The sequence below is a fragment of the Cervus elaphus genome, chromosome 33 (assembly GCF_910594005.1).
Source record: "Cervus elaphus chromosome 33, mCerEla1.1, whole genome shotgun sequence".
Classification (NCBI taxonomy): Eukaryota; Metazoa; Chordata; class Mammalia; order Artiodactyla; family Cervidae; genus Cervus; species Cervus elaphus.
In genome coordinates, this window is record NC_057847.1 from 36,523,176 (window position 1) to 36,536,377 (window position 13,202).

General features: G+C 33.9%; 1 protein-coding gene and 1 non-coding gene across 5 annotated transcripts in view; one reads left to right on the forward strand and one right to left on the reverse strand.

Moving 5' to 3' along the window:
* The window catches only part of KCNH7 (potassium voltage-gated channel subfamily H member 7), a 498,938-nt gene that overhangs the window by 148,535 nt on the left and 337,201 nt on the right, over window positions 1-13,202 (forward strand). The window lies entirely within an intron of this gene.
* LOC122688819 lies at window positions 1,692-1,798 on the reverse strand. Its single transcript, XR_006339566.1, has one exon. It is a non-coding gene; the product is annotated as a U6 spliceosomal RNA (small nuclear RNA).

Here is a 13,202-nt window from a genome sequence, read left to right on the forward strand (position 1 = left end):
CTCTGACAGTTGGTTTAGAGTCTTTTAACTTAATTTTTAATGCGTTTGAAGGATTTTTCCAACTCATTCCCCAAAATTCATTGATAAGGAAAGATTCAATGATGTTATTATTAAATACAACTTTTTGCTGGATGCTCACAGCAAAGTTTAAATAGGAAAAGGCTAATTTAAAATCTTAAATTAAAAAAATAAATAAATAAAATCTTAAATTACTTGAAGTGGGTCTTCCTGGTCCCCTGTAATACTACATAATCTATTTTATCAGCCCAAGAACAACAATGGGATATCCTTAATAAGACAAACCTCTAAACATCAATGTAGAACATTTTACAATTTACACTATAAATAATTTACACCAGATGAGACAAAAAAGAATTATGTCCTGACATGGTTTTTCCCTTTGAGGCTGTTTCAGTGTTCTGAAAAGGCAAATGTTACAGTCTTCCCACAAATCAGGAGGATAGTTCAAGATTTATGAATCTTACCTGTTTGATCAGGACCCTAGCAATAATAAAATTGCCACTACACTCTTCAGCTACTCAAAGTTTCTGTTCTTTAAATGCTTAAAAATATGCCACCCCATACATTGTTCCACATAAATAGATATTATTTCTAGCTCTACATTAAAAAACAAGCATAGAGCTTGTGCTCATGGTCCCAATACAGCCCTGTTACTGAATATGTTATGTTATCTGCAGGTAAATTCTATAATATATACATGTTTTAGTTTTTAGATTATTTTGGAATAAATTTCCTAATTATTATGAAAGGTTTTTTTATCAGCTTTTCTCTTGATTCTAGTATAATTTAGTGATTTCTGTATAGCTTTCAGTTTGTGAATAGAATGCATAGTAATGTAAATGAATTATGATTTACAAATATGATTTTCAAAAGAAAAAACATAATGAGAAACTATTCAGAAGTGTTAGGAAAATTAACTAATTTATTCTAAGTTTTACTCATCTTAATTTTGCCAAAACAGATTTTCAAAAATATGAGAATCTTTTTTGCTATAAACCTTTTTTCCCCTGAATTTCTTCTTCCTTACCTTCAATTCTACTTCAAATTAAGCTTTAATTAAGAGGACAGATAAAAAATATTCTTTACTGTATATATGTCAATGCCAGTCTCCCAATTTATCTCACCATCACCCCCTTCCCCCATTCTTATATACACTATTGATACTTTGTATGAAATAGATAAGTAATGAGAACCTAGCTCAGAGATCTCTACTCAATGCACTGTGGCAGTGGGAAGGGAAATTCCAAAATAAGAAAGGATATATGTATAGGTATAGATGATTCAGTTTGCTTACAGTAGAAATTAATACAACATTGTAAAAGAACTATACTGCAATGAATATTTTAAAAAATAAATACAAATAATACAGAAAAAAAATTTTTTTTTCCTCCAAAGACAAATACTCTAGGTTTCTGATATCTTTGTATATTCTACCTGGCCATAAAGTCATTTTGCCTTTAATCACATAGAGATGCCAAGTGGGAGCTGGGATTTCTGAGACAACTGGCTAATACCCAGGCTCAAAACAACAGGGAATTTGGAAGAGGGATTGGAAGAAATTGTGTCTTCCTTTACCCAGTAGGGTTCTTTTCCTGTTTTACGAAGCTGGAAAGAGCAACTCTAGTCAGATGAAGCTGTGGATTCTTTTTTTTTTTTTCTTTTTCTTTTTTAAAAATATGGAACGCTTCACGAATTTGCGTGTCATCCTTGCGCAGGGGCCATGCTAATCTTCTCTGTATCGTTCCAACTTTAGTATATGTGCTGCCGAAGCGAGCACTGGATTCTTTTTTTTTGAATCGTGTATTTAAAAATAATAACTCTTCCAAAAGACAAAAGTTTCTGAAAATTTGACCTCTACTTTCACCCTAAACCAAGAGAAACCAACTCATAAAATACAGGCTATAATTTCTATACAGCCAAATGTTGCATTTTGAATCAGTTTAAACTCATGGTAGAAAAAAAAAAAATACAACCAAAAAACAATGTCCATCCCATCTTTCCCTGAGATTTCAATAATTTGATTGCTTCCATAATTGACTTTATTTTTTTATTGGTTACAGTAAAGTAAGAATAATGCTTTGCCATTATTTTGCACCTTTTTAACTTTCAAATCTATCAACACCTGCCTACCCTGCAAACTGGCACATTTCTCAGGGAAACTAAAGTACAGGAAATATTATGTGATTTAGTCAAGGTCAAACATAATTTCAGTGGCTAGGGAGGCATAACAGGACATCTAAATCTATATTTTTACTCTGGAAAATATTACCACAATATTTTTCAAAAATCTCATTTACATAGTTATTTGCTAATATAGTTTTAATGGTAATCCTTTAAATTATATTTGAGTAGCAGAAATAATAGTATTAATATACACTTATGTCTTGTACCTTTATATTTTCCATGTGAGTAAAAAGCATTCTATTATCCTTTTCTCTGCCCTTTACTGAGAAACTCACATATGATTTTTGAACAGTTGGCAGGCTGATTACTTGATTAAGGCACCTTCTACTATTTCTGACATTTTCATAATGAGCATATATGGAGCCTCAGAAATGCTAAAAGTTCTAGCCACAAGATAATTGAGTCACCATTTCCAGTGACTTCTGTTACCCTTCTAGTACCCTTATGACCGTGGAGACAGGTAATGCCTGTCTAGAAGTCAGTGTTGTTAGTCTTTGGCCAAATTCTAAAGTAGTTAAATTTAAGTTTTATGCTTCTCTATTTGTTTCATCATTTAAAAAATATCTGCTCCTTAAAAAGAGATTGCTATCATATAGATGTTGTACATAAGGTTTAACATTACCTCTGTTTAAGTATTGATATGTCTTTTGAAATTTCGCCATAAAATATGATGATAGAGACATTATGTATTCATCCAAACTATTTCCTTCTCTGATATTTCACATTTCTCCTAATGTATTCTGTCAAGTACACATGCTTATGCTCTCTGTAATGAGGTGTCTCATATATAAGGTGGAGAAAATGCTAGCTACTTCATGGATTAGTGTGAGGATCAAATGAGATATTGCATAATGCATGGTGAACAGTCATATCCACTACTGAATATTATTGTCTATTATAGTTATTTTCCTCCAACTACTATACATAATTAGATATAAAAAATGATCCTTTTTAATATTTATCATATCCAGCATTTTAAAGTCTTTAATACCACCCAATATTAATCTGGGTTCTTGATGCCCTCCTGAACTACTGCAATATGTGTGTGTGTGAGAGATTAGCTAAAAAGTTTGTTTGTATATTTTCTGTAAGTTGACATGGAAAAAAATGAACAAATTTTTGGCCAACGCAATATATATTGTGGGCTTCCTCAGTGGCTCAGCAGTAAAGAATCCGCCTGCAATGCAGGAGATGCAGTTGGTTTTTTTTTCCCATTTATTTTTATTAGTTGGAGGCTAATTACTTTACAATATTGTAGTGGTTTTTGTCATACGTTGACATGAATCAGCCATGGATTTACATGTATTCCCCATCCCAATCCCCCCCTCCCACCTCCCTCTCCACCCTTGGTCAGCAAGATCCCCTGAGTCAGTCATGGCAACCCATTCCAGTATTCTTGCTTGGAAAATCCCATGGAGAGAGGAGCCTGGCCGGCTATAGTACTTAAGGCCACAAAGAGTCAGACACAACTGAAGCGACTGAGCCCGGTACAGCATGTATATTGCAGTAGTTCAGGAGCATTTATTGAGTTCTGATAAAGATCTAGTATTTTAGGAACCCTAGATTTCCAAAAATGAATCAAACACACTTCCTCAAGAAATATGCATGTTGATTAGGAAGAAAACAACTTTGCAGAGATTTACAATTAATATGATTAAAGAGAATTTTAAAATGCCAACTAACGTGGTTAAAGTAACAATTAAGAGAGAGTATTCCAGACAAAGGTATCCACTTGTTGTAAGGGACAGAGTGCTAACAGAAAACAGAATCAGAAATGCAGTGCTTTAGACGTGTGAATAATAATTTAACTTGGAATTTGACTTCTTTTCCTTCAAATATTGGAACACATGTCTTGCATTCTTTCCTATCACATCTACATAGCATTAACTGTTTGACGGATTATCATGGGGTAATTGTTACAATTATTTTTAGACTATTTTTTAAGCAATTCCAGTAAATGATGAGTAATATCGTTTGAGGCACAGTATTTCATTGATTGCACTAAAGTGATAACACATTATATTCAAGGTGGGAACCAGATGTCTCTGCCTGATGGTGGGTCATTTATTTGACAGAACAAATTGGTATCATATAACTTATTTTACCACTGTGGCTAATCTATGCATGATCTAGTGTAACGGCTTCAGAATTCAGTACTCCAGCAGGAAGGGAGATAATGATGGAAGCCTTGTTTTGTCTGACTATTGTGAATATTATGCTTATCAAAATCAGTAATAACAATGATGATGATAATATATTGAATGTTGTCTGTGATTCATCCTGGCTGATGTTTCTCTCTTCCTGTTTGTCTTTAAAAGGACTTAACAATTTAAAATAATATTTTATCTCCTTTTAATGTCCTTTAGTAACTAAAATTGTTTGAATTATACAATGCTGATGAGCATCTAGATAGAATCTTCAATTTGATCTTAAATGTTTAAAAGATTAAACTCTAACCCTTAAATTTATTTTTTAAATTGTCTAGGTACTGACTTTCAGAGGTATTCTGAGGGGTTATGAGATTATAATTTTGAAGAAAAGGTTATGTGTGCCCAAAATAGCTATTTCTAACAGAAACCAGCATATCTGGCTTCTTCCATCAATATCATCTTTTTCTGGACATTTTGGTGCTAAAAATAGTAAAGTTACTTAAAAGAGATTAAAATACTATGTAAATTTATTTTAACCAGGGTTAATTTTTAGAAATAGTATGTAAGCATTTATTAAGCTTTTCTAGCATATAAAGTAGATCATTACAAAAATAGATATATTTATACATTTACTAAATATAATAATTCTCCAGGTAACTCATCAGTTATAATCTCACTAGCAGCATTTTTATTTTGCATGTTTCATAGAAAAAATTTTTTCAGACTTTAGATAAAATGTAAATAAAATCTAAACCACAAGAATGAATGTGTCCTAATTATTTATATCTGATAATATTCAAAATGTCTTTCTTATCTTTGGCTGTTCCCCAATGAGTCCTTAAAACCATTATATTTTGACAGTGTCCTTAGTAACAATTCATTGACTATACTGTGGTAATTCTGAAAGAGCCCTGAGTGCAATATGCTTGTCATTTCTTATTAACTGAGCATCTGATTATGGAGAAAATTGTTGGTCCACTTATAAAACCAATGCCCTGACACAGAGGGCAAACACAAAAATAATTCAGTTTCAAAAGAAACCCCCAAACCTTAAAAAGAGCAACCAATATTTAACTATTTTAATAAGCCAAAACTCTGATTTTAAAGACACCAAAACAGATTTGTTGTATAGTGTTCATCCAGGAAAAGAAAAAAAAATCTAACTGAATGAGCAACAATATTCCAATTTGTTAAAAAGTCTTTGACAGACTCAAAAATGAAACAGATTCTTAAATGTTAAGGAAAAAACTGAGAGCAACAGTTTTGAAACCTCTGACACAATCACTAAGAAACAGATTCTGTTAGCTTCAAAGAAATTGGAAAGGATCTTTATTTTTCAAATATGCTGACAGTCAGAAAGTAATGGATTTTTCTTAAAGAAGAGGCTTCTTGCAAGCATTTACATTTTTACATGTAGATTTCTGGAGTGGTTGTCTGGTAGAGCAGGGGATGGCAGTTCCACATTTTATTCAGCCTCTTTCCCTTTCCCATGCACACCAAAAGTGTGTATTTCACATTATGATCCTTAAAGAGTAGAAATTTCCTCCCTGAAAGCAGAGAAGCTGACCTGTGGAGCTTGTTCTTCTCTTTCTACTCAGAAGGGTGGTCAGTTTGCAGCATGAGCGAGGATTCTGAGTAGTGTCTCATGACTCCACAGCAAAACTGTAAATGGATGAATGTGTTTACTTTTGGTGTTTTCCTAGAATGATATTTAAGATGTCTTTTCTCTTCTTCTTGGCTGCAGCCCTAGGAGATGTTGTACCTCCATACCTGTGTCCCCAACACTCACCAGTTCCCATTCCACCATCACAGCACACGCTCCAGCTAGGGGATATATTTACATATTCATTGGGAATTCTCAAGTGTTTTTTATTTTTTTTGAAAGAGTAAGTAAAAACGTGAAGATTTATCAAGTTTAAGTTTTTTTCTACCATCCTTTGTATCATACCATAGAGGCGGATGCCAGCTTGAAAGACTGGTCATAGCTACAAGGTATCACTCTTACTTTTAATGGAAAAGTATATATATATATTTCCATTTAATGTATATATATATAATATATTATATATATATATTTCCATTAATATATATATATAAAGATATATGTATATATCTTTTCTTGACTGGAGAAGGAAATGGCAACCCACTCCAGTATTCTTGCCTAGAGAATTCCACGGACAGAGGAGTCTGGCGGGCAGTCCATGGGGTTGCAGAGAGTCGATCCGACTGAGGGACTAACACTTCTCTTGCTTTCCTGAGGTCATGTTGTTTTTTTCTTTCCTTTCCCTTTCCCTTGCATTCTCCTTAAGTGGAGGGCAGTGGGAAGAGATACACAGTCTTAGAGCTGTAGAATTGAATGGCTCTTTCTGTTCTGTGCAAAGGAAAACCTTTTATTTTACTTAGAAATTTTGTGAGCGAGAAAATTATTCACCAGAAACAGGAGAAAAGGACATTTTTTTAGTTGTTAGAGGTGATTATTGGCTGTGTGTTAACCCTTACTAAATTAAAGGCAAGTAAAACAGAGACTGTCAAACTTCAAGCAGATCTCAAGTGTTGTAAATTTAAAATATGAATGTTTAAAGAGATACAATCTGAACTAAGAACAGATTCCATCACTTCGGCAGTTGTGGATTACTGAATGCATACCGGATGCAGTTCTACTATATCTTTTTAACCAAACATTTTATTTGAGAATGAGGATAGGAAGAGGTATTGGTTTACCTCAGCTGCCTCACCTTATATTCCTATGTTTCTACTTTTCTCTAAAGCTCTGTTTTTCTATAGAAAGAAAAATAGCTTCATCTTATTTGAGTCAATTTCTGAACATGGAAACTAGAAAACTAAGAATGTTAATTTTCCTGTGGTAGATTATTAACAGTTTGAGTGTAAGATTATAGGTTTCCTAAAATGAATGCCACCCTATTGTTGTTCAGTCACCTAGTCATGTCAATTTTTGCGGCCGTATGGACTGCAGCATGCCAGGCCTCCCTGTCCCTCACCGTCTCTTGGAGTTTGCCCAAGTTCATGTTCATTGCATCAGTGATACCATCCAGCCAGCTCATCCTCTGACGCCCTCTTCTTCTGCCCTCAATCTTTCCCAACATCAGGGACTTTTCCAATGAGTTATCTGTTTGCATCAGATGACCAAAATACTGGAGCTTCAGCTTCAGCCTCAGTCCTTCCAGTGAATATTCAGGGTTGTCCTCCCTTAAGATTGACTGGTTTTACACATTTATGGCTGATTCATATCAATGTATGACAAATAAATAAATAAATAAAAATTAAAAAAAAAAAAGAAAAAAAAAAAGATTGACTGGTTTTATCTCTTTACTGTCCAAGGGACTTTCAGTTTTCTAACACCACAGTTTGAAGGCATCAATTCTTTGCATTCTTCCTTCTTTATGGTCTGGGTCTCACAACCGTATGTGACCACCAGGAAGACCATAGCCTTGACTATATGGACCTTTGTCAGTAGAGTAATGTCTCTGCTTTTCAACACACTGTCTAGGTTTGTTATCGCTTCTCTGCCAAGAAACAATTGTCTTCTAATTTCATGACTGCAGTCACTGTCCGCAGTGATTTTGGAGACTAAGAAGAGGAAATCTGTCACTACTTCCACCTTTTCCCCTTCTATTTTCCATGCAGTAGTGGGGCCAGATGCCATGATCTTAGTTTTTTTTTCTTTTTTAATATTCAGTCTTAAGCCAGCTTTTTCACTTTCCTCCTTCAATCTCATCAAGAGGCTCCTTTAACTATATAAAAGGTAACCCTATTACTCTCCTAGTAGTCAATATCACTTACAAATTATATTCAAAGCTCAGACACTTGGGGTAAGTAAACTAGAAAATCACAGCCTCTGGCTCATTTTTTCTCTAATTCGCTCTCCTTATTGCTAAGCCTGTTACTCTTCTATTTTTACTTCAGACCCATAAAACATTTAATTCCTAAAAGAAGATGGTTTTTCACACATATGAATGAAATACTACAGATATCAATGAAAGAAAGAGAGTTTTATCCTGTAAAATTAATTCCTTTTTCTGAAAATGATATGCACTGTAGCACTTAAGATTATGGATAAAAAGCCATGCAACTTGTAAGCACTAAATCTCATTTTTAATTACCCCTGCATCTGATTCTTTTCTCTGGATCATTGAAGATAAGTTTTTGTTTCATTGGATAACTACAACCTACCTCTTTTTTATTTTCATTGCATATAAATTAATCTTTCCAAGTCTTATTAGTATGCTATTTTTTAAAAAAGAAAGGAAATACATGAAGATTTATCAATCTGGGCTTTTTCCTACTATCCTTAGTATCATATTGCAGAGGCAGATGCCAACCTCAAAGACTGATCATAACTATAAGGTGTCACCATTACTTTAGTGGAAATAGATATTTATCTTTTCTTGGTGTCCTAGGTCATGTTGTTTGTTTCTTTCATTTCTCTTTTCACATACATATCCCTTCAGAATTAAATGGAAGCGGAAGGCAATGGGAAAAGGGGTATCAGTTTTTAAGATAAAGTGAATTGGCTTCCTATCATTTTCCAAAAGCCAACTTGACTTTTATAGTATTGTGATGAACAGTGAATTTCCATTTGAAATTTGAAAACTATTATGTACTGATGAAACTTTCTCCCTTCCAAAATCTAATAACTGTTTATTATTGAATACAGACATAAAATACTCTATTTGATAACAGAAAAATAGACTTAGATAAATTACACGAGTAATGGGGTCACAATTTTATTCCTTTGGGAAAACATGGAATTTTATTCCTTTATTATCATTAATATCCAAAAAAACACTGCAAAGTAAGGATATCTAGATTTAGTAAAAATTTCCATTAATTGAGAAAATGATACTTTAAGAACTTTAGTTTTGTGTGCGTGTGTATGCTTTTTTTTTTTTTTTTTTTTTAATTCTAAATCAGATGGGAGTTGCGCTGGACAATCTCTTGGCTATGAGGAGTGCTTCTACTTCCCCACCTCCTCTTAGAAATTTTGTTATAACCTGTCCTCCATTCCTGGGAAGCAAATTCATTGAAAGAGCGAGAACCCACCATATCGCCTCTGATAATACATACTCACTCCCAAAGACTATGCACCATATCCCTAAGTAACAAGCTTAAAGAATCATTAGAGTTCAGAATTGTGTGAGTATCAAGTACACATACACACATGCACATACACATGGTCTCCAAATGGTTGTGTTCAATATTGCAAAGATCTGTGAAAGTTCACTGCCTCTCTGCCAGAGTGAAATAACCCTATTAAAAGTTGAATTGCTAGGGTGGAGAAAGACATGTGAGTTCTGTGTTATCGCAACAATTACCTGTTCTAGATAGCTTTCTCAATCATATCAGATGCCTTTTTTATATTAGTTATAGAAGCCCAGCCTCCAAACTATAGTAGAAGTCTGTTCACTATTTCTCAAGTTCTGATGTGCTGATGAGAGTTCTTAATAATATACTATGTAAATTACTAACAAGTATGTGAATTAAAGTGGAGATTGTTAACATAGTTCCTCAAATGTTTTCAGAATGAGAGTTTATACTATTAAAATATGTAGACACTTGTTAATTGCTAGACGTTACACTTGCATAACACTTTTCTCTAAGGGACTTTGAAAACACTCTCACATTAATCCTCATAGGCTTTATTATGAAATCACTGCACCGTTCAAAATTGGCAGCAATAGAATACAGTTTCTTCTATCCATAATATCTTAATTGACTCCTTATTATCTGTAATATCTTCTGAGATAACAGCTAGTCTTTCTTCTTTCCATATTTGTTAACATGAGAATGGCTTAATATTCATGTTCAGCATTTATTGCCACATGTGTTTCATAAATTTGGAAATTGTCCTTATTCCTTTCTCTCATTAACTCAGAAATGTCATCTTTTTTTAATAAGGTCTTTGTGTTATGTTTTGTGTTATGACCCAATGATCAACAGTCTCCTGCCACTCTGTTGACATTTTTCCTAAGAGACATCATATTGCCAATACCTACTCAACCTTCTACGTCTTGTCTTCAGTGTTTCTTCTCTTAACTATTCTGATTTGTAACTGGTTGTATGCACCCATGTCATAACATATTGCACGCTGACAATGACCTTCCACTGATCTGATACTGTTTAAGCATGGAATCATTCTCTAGTGTTACCCAACTGATTTGTAATACTTCTGAATATATGGCATTTTGATGTGTGATGAGAGCTAATCTGGAGAAAAAACAATCTCATGCTAGAGTTGAAAACCACTGATTTAACATTACCATATCCCCCTTGAAAATGTGGTGACTTCTTTTCCTTTATAACTTTTTATCTTTAAGCTATCTCAAGGTATTATATTAAGATATATCCATATCCAGATGCATATGTGCTGAATGTGGTCATTTCTCGGTAGTCAATTTACCCAAGAACTCCTTTGAGATGAAGAATCAGAGTCAGGCTAAGGGATTTTGCGATGTGTTTCAATGGGCAATTTTAAACAAGTAAAAGGCCATTATCAAATGATCTATGCAGGTAAACTATTTAGAGTTCCTTCCTCCAAAAACATATTTTCCCCACTTACTCGGCCTACTTGCAAACTATTTGGCGTTCTTACCTAAGTTGCATGTGTGCTCAAGTTCAGGTGTGTCCTACTCTTTGCGACCCCATGGACCCACCAGGTTCCTCTGTCCATGGGATTGTCTGGGTATGAATACTGGGGTGGGTTGCCATTTCCTCCTCCAGGCTTACCTACATATGATTTAAATCTGACCACTTAACTTTTTTATAAATTAAACAAAATAAATGAGCATGCATTTTTATTTCATTTACTTATTTAGTTCATTTCTCTTGATTATTTAAAAGTTTTGGTTTGAAACTTTGGCATTTTCTTCCTTATCAGTATTTCTCTGTCACACACATTTTCTTTTGCTGGTTTACTTGGCAGTGTGCTGACGACTTTACAGTGTTCACTTTTATTGGATTACATTTATTTTTGAAGTGGCTTCCAAATTCTCCCATGTGGCCCCTAATTCTTGAACACCAGTGTTTGTTTTCTTTTCCAATGATTGAAAATAAAACACAAATATGAACTTTTTTCAATCTTTGCCATCTCACTTCAAGTACTGCTTTTGTCCTTAAGGGCACTGTGCCAGCATATAGTCTAAAATATCGATAAATGAAAAAAAAAATCAAATTATCTGGAGACTCCCTTGTACCTATTGGATTTTTCAGAAAAACAGTGAACAAGCAAACAGTCTGTTCCCTGATGTCACATAGTCTTTTTTCAAATTTGGTATACTGTATTTTTATTAAAGTAGTCAAACACTTTAACTGACATTTCAGATACAAAAACATGTGTGTCTTGAGTATATAAGTGAGTATATGTGTTTATGTTCACGAGGAGATTTTGTTTATAGAAGTCCTACATGGATTCTGAGATCCACAGTTCGTTGTAGTCATGATGTAGCTTTGATTACAAAAATCTAACGTTCATATCAAGGTTAATCCTTCTTAGACAACACCAGTGTCATGGTGTTAATAATGAGTAACTGCAAGCTATCATATTTTCAAAACTAAACACAATGGGTTATTCCATGATTCCAATAGACTAGCAGTCTTAGAAATCACTGGAGAAAAAACAGTACAGTTTTTCTTTGAAGCTATTGAGATTATGATCCTGTCCTAACAATCTCAGGAATGTTGGTATTTGATATCTTCCTCAAAGACCAGATTGTTGCACATGCCTTCAAATAACTGGCATTTTTTAAAATTAATTGGTTGTAAGTCATAGAGTAATGATATTTGACTTGAGAAAAATGTGAGGTTATCTGTTAAAAGGTATTTTTTGAAGGCAGTTTTCAAATGTTATCAGTAATCTTGGTTTGTTATTTAATTGAAGGTGTGTGAAGAAAATGTATAATCAAGGTACAGTTTTTAGCCTTATTGCAGTGGAATTTTAGGATGGACCTCAAACATATGTGCCAAATATAACCTTTGTTTGTTTGTTTTTGTATGTAGCTATGACCTAACCAGGCATAACTTGCTATAGTGGACTTAGTTGAGTTATATAGAGTTACGTATAAAATATTTATTATTTTTTGAGGAACATAGTATTTCATAGTTTGCTACTGTAAAAACTTTCATGGGAGAATAATTGTATTAGTGAGAGCCATGTATATAAAATCTCAACAAAGTGGGGACAGAACTCTGACCTCACCTGATAAATAATGCCTTTTAGTTTATTTTCAAATTAAGCTTAGAGATAAAAGTTTATTCAAACTAAGGTCTCCACAGATTAGAAAAAGTTAACTACTGGCCTGGAGTGATGTATGTGCTAAGTCACTTCAGTCAAGTCCAACTCTTTGGATCCCATGGAACGTAGCCCTCCAGGCTCCTCTGTCCATGGAATTCTCCAGGCAAGAATTCTGGAGTGGATTTCCATACCCTCCTCCAGGAGATCCTCCCAACCCAGGGATTGAAACTGCATCTCTTAGGTCTCCTGCATTGGCAGGCGGGTTCTTTACCACTAGTGCCAACTGGGAAGCCCCAGAGTGACAAAAGACAGCATATAAAGCTGAAAAAATAAATATCAATGGTGTAGGAAGACAGTTGCTAACAATGGTCCTAGGAAAATGAAATAACTCACAATAATCCAGAGGAAACCTCCACTTTAGCTTTTCTATAGATTTTGGCATATCACCATGCTTTCTATTATGTTAAGATGTATGTTCATTTAATCTCATGTTTGATATTTAGAGAGATTTAGAATCTGTTGTTATTGCTTTGATGTAGTAGTCCATCTCTATCATTCATCCTGTGAAAGTTTCCTGTCTCTGAATAAATGCATGACTA